Below are 6,826 nucleotides of genomic sequence, written 5' to 3'. Positions count from 1 at the left end.
TCTTAATATCCCAAATCATAATCCGAGTTAAAAGGTCAAATTGGGTCAACTGGTCAAAGTCAACCCTAGTCAACAGTCAACTCTGGTCAAAGTCAACACGTCATTGTCAAAGTAAAACTGTCGTTTCCATATTCGACAGGTTGCAGGGTCATAGCCATGGTTCATGGCTAAGGTCAAAATGCATGGTTCATGGGCTCATGACTAAGGTAATGATTCGGACCCAACTGGCCAAGCCCAAACCTCAGAACCCGAAATACACAAAAAGACATAAACAATATTAACTCTTATTTATTATAAATATAATACTATTAAGGGGTTTAAACTATACTTTTGGGTGTTTATCACTATTCTTTACCAAATGGGACTTACCACTGACAGGATCAGTATACGTAACCGTCCTTTCCAGCAAATTAGAATTACCTTTCTCTTTCCCTTCAGACAAACTCCTAGCCCCTTTACATTTTTGCCCAACAGGCTCAGCATCACTAGCTTTTCTCTTACCCTTAGTGTCTCTCCCAACAACCTCCACTTCCAGCTCCTTCAAATCTATTCTTTTAAGAGGAGCCCGACCTAAGGAAGAACGTCCACCCCTAGTAACAGGTCATTTTTCACTTCCAGACTCAAGTCTCATCCTCTTGGCCACCTCAGGCTCACCACCTTAAGTTTTCCTCTTCAACAGAGGTCTCCAAATTGAAGGGGCAACCTCACCAACCACTCCAACACTTCCACCACCACATCCACCTCTCTCTCTACCAGCTTCACATCCCAACGCAAATAGTTTAAGCACAGAACGACTGCCAGATCCTCCACCAACACCTCTAGACCCAGAAACAAACCCCCTCCTTTGCTCCTTAGAGTAGGATCCCTCCTCTCTTTCCATCTCAATATCCGAACTAGAGACCGAAACTTCAAGAATCAACTTTCGGGCCCTCTTTTTCTGCTCAACCTTCTTCAGATAGATCTTCTCACCCCTACGCCTCTTGAAATAATACGCAACTTCTTCCAAAACAGATTGTTTATCTGCCCAACTCAACCTAGCAAACTTTTCTATAGCTCCGGTGTTTGTACGCCCAAGAATAGCAACCTTTGCAAAGAAAAAGAAGATCATGCCAATCAGAACATTGTCATATCAATTTACCTACATATACTACGACCTATAAACATAACGACCTACCATCCATTCTTATAATACAATTTTCCAACACCCATCCAGGAGCAAAATAATTACCAACAATCAATAAAGGCCTACGCCCCCAAATCCTCCTTACTTACACCCACAATAACAAGAGATTTATCCTTCATCACCTGGAAACTAAAGTTCAAAGCAGCCGACCTCTACACCAAAAAATGCTTAAGTACATCCGATAGACAGATGTTATAACCCCTATCATTCAACAAATCCAACACATGTAATACCATCCAACTATTCCCCACGAACTGACAAGGGGCCTTCCCACTGAAGTTCAGAACGTCCACAGTAAGACGTGAGAACGGTAACCTCAGTCCAGCCTTCATTTGACCATAAGTGACCACAACACCGCCATCTCGAGGAACGTAGTCTACACCAAATACATTCCTCTCCTCACTCAGGTTGTATATCATCAGGTCGAACGTCTCCAAACCAAACTCCCCCTTATATCAACAAAATTTTCAACCAACCCAACAACCGCATCCTCAGTCATCACCTCCACCGACGAAGACGAGGAGGCCCCCTCCTCACTAAAAACCCTAACGCCACCACCTTCACCACTCACTTCCCTTTACCTCAATTCACTCAACCTCACATCACCACTCGTACTATTAGAAGTAATCAACATATCAAAGCCACTACAACAGAGCATGGTTTTAGCAGCGCCATACCCCATCGCTAAAGGTGCCTTTGAGCGTGGCAAAAGATCTGTCGCAACGCATCAGATGGCGTTGCAAAGGCGTGGCTAAAAAGTGCGTCTCAAATACTCAAATGCAACGCCAAAAGTGGCGTGGCAAATGTTCCTAGTTTGTTGCGATGCCTATGGGCGCTGCTAATACACTAATTCCGTTGCTACTTCATTTATGAAAATTAAATTAATTGCAAATTTATTTCAAACTATTTGCAGCGGCTTGGCGCCATAAAAGAGAGCTTGTAACAACTAGGATGGCGTTGCAAAAGTGATACCTTTAGTTTGCATTAACTAGGCATCGCAAAAGGCAACCTTTTGCTACACTATTTCGTTATGGAAAGTTTGAATTTTAGCTATACATTTGGCGGCAACAGACGTCCATAAATTTAGCGACACACCAAGTGTGGCAAAAAGTGTCTACGTTACGGTAGAATCAAATCTTTTAGCTACACCAAAATTGTTGCGAATGATATAAATTCCAGAAAAGCACACTTTATTTGGCAGTAAAACAACAATGAAATGGCAAAAGAAATGCATTTTTATTCGTTCATTATTAACTCCACATGTACACCCAAAACATCTTACTTAGGCCACCCCATGTGTAAACAAACAGAAAATAACAGAACTTGAACTAGAGCATATAGTGCCGATAATAAATAGCCCTTGCCATCCAAAATCTTCTCAAACAGTCATCCAGAAAACAGTTGAACAACTCGCGATCTGGCGACACATTCCAAACTCTTTTGTTCAAATTTGTTTCTCAACTTGAAGTTCGCGATGGTACTCTCCCCGAAAGTATATCGATGTTTTTCTATCATGACTCAATGGTGGTGAACTGGTGACACTGAGATATTCAAATTTTCCTGTCTTGAAGAGGCATCGAGAAATGATTTGCTTCCATGCATCTTGAATTGAAAGTCGCGACGATCATAAGCTTTAGCCGCTTCAATGGCAATTTCAATATATAACACATAATTTGTATTTGATAATTGCTTTGCTTCCACTCACCTCTTGAAAAACTGTGGTAATGCGATTGGGTCATTATGTATAAAATGAATTATCGACACAAACCGTTTAACGAAGTAAAATAATGCAATCAAATACTTAAACGATACAACTAATTCTCTCGACCCAAAACCATGAAAAGCAAGAGGAAAATTTAAGTTTTGGGAACTTCAAGCCTTGCTATGATCAGATCCGCTTCTCCTATCCGTCTTGGATCTAAAATCACAAGGTAACATCTTTGTAATTGAAACCGCATACTGAAAAATCAAAAACATAGATTAACATCCGTTAAAAGCAGAGACAAAGTAGATAGTTCCACAACTTTTGTGATTAACGGAGTACATGCACAAAAAAGTTACCATATACTCTTTTTCTTTAATGTGGTTAGCTGTGTTGCCATAATATGTAACTACCTTGAAACCCAAAGGACATGTTGAAATACAAAATGCACCCAACATAACATGGCAACGAGGGGGATAACATAGGGAATTTCTATTGTTCTATAAGGAAGATCGGTTCCCCAAATTCAGCCTTCTTTGTCATTTAGCATGAGTAAGTACCTACTCGATGTGTTCATTCTTACCTCTACTACAAGGAGGTATCCGTCATCCTCTTTGTCACCTTTAGAAATGAAGATGGGCTCACCGATAAATCTTCGATTTCCAACGACCAAGTCGAAAAACCGACTTGTTGTCCACATTGAGCTTTGCAACGGTATCAAAAGGAAAATGTGGCAAGGTTTGGCAGAACCGAGGAAGATGTGGGAGCATAAATGTACTTGTTTTTCTACTTGAGACCATTGGGTTGATCACAGGAAAGTCGAAGGTGTAGTCCAAAGGTTCAAGGGCTCAACGGAACAATATTTACAATTTCCTTCTTTGTCAAAGTTCATAGACACCTACATTGTCATAAGATTTAGTCAGAACTTTACAACCTGAATTGTGGGATCTTTTTCTTAATCGCTCAAAAGATCATTCAATTAAACAGATTACTACATATTCTACTAACATAAGAAACCACATAACTCAGTTCAAATGTTTCTAATTTCTAGTGTAATCTGTGTTCTTTTGAAAATTAAAAGAAAATTACCTTCTGTATTATTAGAAGGCTCTAAAGAAAAGTACACATCTTATTTGTTTGAGGTAGAAAATATTGGAGTGATTCCATGTGGTGAAGATATGGTTTGTTGGGTGATCCTATTAGAAGTTTTAAATGACAAACATTTTTTTTGATAATGATAAACATGGTGAACGAGAGAAGATGAGCAAATGAGTCCACGGGAACATACACACAGTTTAATCACAAAACATACACGGGAACACAAAGAGTACCTCCACTAGATGAGGCAGTGAATCCTCTTCACCTTCTCTTGCATTCATAAAAGAAGGGTCCAATGTACCACTTCTCCGGTCATATCCTACAAAATCATGAAAAAAAATTAAAATCCTTGCTTTATGTTACATGCGGCGATTTACAAATTACCATTGTAGTAAAAGTCAATATTCAGCTAAATAAAAAAAAAAAAAGGATCATATCGTGGTGATAAAAACAGAGAAATAGTGTGATAGTAAAAGAAATTACCAAACATTTTGCAAAAATTGAACCATTGGTAGGAGCAAGCAGCGCAAAGATGCACTTGAATTTCTAGATTCCCTTTCACATCCCTCCTCGCCAAGGCATTACCCACATGTAATAGCCACATCTGTTTTGGAGCCTCAATCGGTACCCTCCAATCTCGATCTTCAACAATCTCATTTGGAAATCAAGGAAGCAAGTAAATAGGAGATGTAGATTTGCTATCGTCCATAGACAACGCAGATATCATCGGAGATATCCCACTTAATGCAAGCATTGACCCTGCAATTCAAATGCTAGACTAGATTAATCACTTCTATGCAAATGCAGCATATATAATGTTACAATGGTCCTTCTAAATCAGTGTTTACATAATATTGTGAAATTTTGATTCCAAACTAAAAGCAACTTTCACGTTCAGAACAAATATAAATTGTAATTTGCATGAATAGCTTATCGAGGAACCGCTTTAGTACAATGCTAGAAAGCTAATTCATGTATGATGATCTATTTGAGTTTAGGCACTTACGTAAATCAAAAACTTGTGTTAGGAACAGTGATAATGTTGCATATCTAAAGTTTAACTCACCAGAATATCGAGCTTAATCACGATTCCCAAATAAAATATAGTGCGTGTCCGTGAAGGCCCAATCATGAACCATCATGTGTTCCGAGATGTTATATGTTTGCTTATTCATTAACTTGAAATTTGAATCAAACTCTACAACAACAAAAATGCAAGTTATTACTTGGTTAGTTTATGACAAAATCGATTATACAATGAAACAACTTCGGAAAAGTTGAAATGGCATATCGGATAATACAGGGTTAGATGTGATGAACAATACACATGTATACAGCCTGAGATAACATGTAAATTATTACTAATAACAAATACAAAACATACCATAGAAGGTGAATGTGCTTTGAGGGAGCAACATATCTTCTCGCATTAAGAATTCAAATATCGTGGTGTCATCCCACGCCTAGATCGGGCTTTACTTCCAACTCGTCAATCTCACCGAGCATTGTATATGTCTTCCCACTTCCCGTCTAGAGAGCAAATCCATTCATACATCAGATGCAAGGTCAAAAAAGAAAAAGACAAGTTAATTATTAAATGTGCTATAGTAAACACTAGGTTGTAAACATGCATCAAAAACCTGACACCCAACGTATGGTTTCTCTGCACTCACTGCAGTCCCAAACAACTGAAATACCAACGTATGGTTTCTCTGCACTCACTGCAGTCCCAAACAAGCTGTTGAGTGGATGTTAAAAGTTGACGCACACTATGGTTTCTCTGCACTCACTGCAGTTCTTGCTGTTAACTATCTTGATAGATTCATGTCAAGCCTTCGTTTTCAGAAAGATAAGCCATGGATGACTCAACTTGCTGCTGTAGCTTGTCTTTCTGTTGCTGCTAAGGTGGAAGAGACCCAAGTTCCCCTTCTCTTAGATCTGCAAGTGGAAGAAACAAAGTATGTGTTTGAAGCCAAAACTATTCAGAGAATGGAGCTTCTGGTACTCTCTACTCTTCATTGGAGGATGAATCAAGTTACACCACTTTCATTTCTTGATCACATAATAAGGAGGCTTGGATTGAAGAATAATCTTCATTGGGAGTTTATGAAGAGATGTGAACGTTTGCTTCTGTCTGTCATTGCTGATTCGAGGTCTGTTTGTTATCTCCCTTCTGTACTTGCTACTGCAACAATGCTGCATGTTATCAAGGAGGTTGAACCTTGTAATCCCACCCGTGCATCGAGAACAGCTTATGGATATCCTTAAAATCAATCGGGACAAAATTTGGATGAGTGCGCAGTGCTCTTATCTTGGACTCTACCGGGAGATATCAAGGAGAACCGAATGTGAGCTACACTCGTAAAGCGCAAGTATCGGTTTGAACCTGGCAGCCCAAATGGAGTAATTGATCGTCTTTCAGCTCGATAGCTCGAACGATTCGTGGGCAGTGAGTTCTTCAAGATCTTCTTCTCCAAAGTGTCCGTTTCAAGAAGAGCGTAATCCGGGAGCTCCGAGATGCCAATCGTCTTCTTTCAATCGTTTCGCGGTCGATGTCATTACTAGTCCTCGTTAAGCACTCTTTCTTTTCTTATTATTTCTTATTCTACCAGCATCCATGCTATTAAGAATTGTGGTTTTCATCATATATGTTCTTCAAGTGCAAGTCAAATTTCACCATCTCTGCATTTCTAGCCAATCCTAATTCACATGTATGAGAAAATTATTGGAAACTTCTCCCACCATCACCAGTTTTTGGAGAATAAAGAGAAGAGGGAGATTGGAAAGCAGAGATGTGTGGCATTTGACTTGGAAAAGAATGAACAGTGATGAGGGAATGAACT

At 39.3% G+C, this 6,826-nt stretch overlaps 1 pseudogene; it reads left to right on the top strand.

The window, feature by feature from the left end:
* The first annotated feature begins 5,684 nt into the window (after window positions 1–5,684).
* Window positions 5,685–6,558, top strand: LOC147499872 (cyclin-D3-1 pseudogene; annotated as a pseudogene).
* The last annotated feature ends 268 nt before the right edge of the window (window positions 6,559–6,826 follow it).

This window comes from Coptis chinensis, chromosome 5 (assembly GCF_015680905.1).
Source record: "Coptis chinensis isolate HL-2020 chromosome 5, ASM1568090v1, whole genome shotgun sequence".
Lineage (NCBI taxonomy): Eukaryota > Viridiplantae > Streptophyta > Magnoliopsida > Ranunculales > Ranunculaceae > Coptis > Coptis chinensis.
This window is presented reverse-complemented; position numbering and strand designations above follow the sequence as displayed.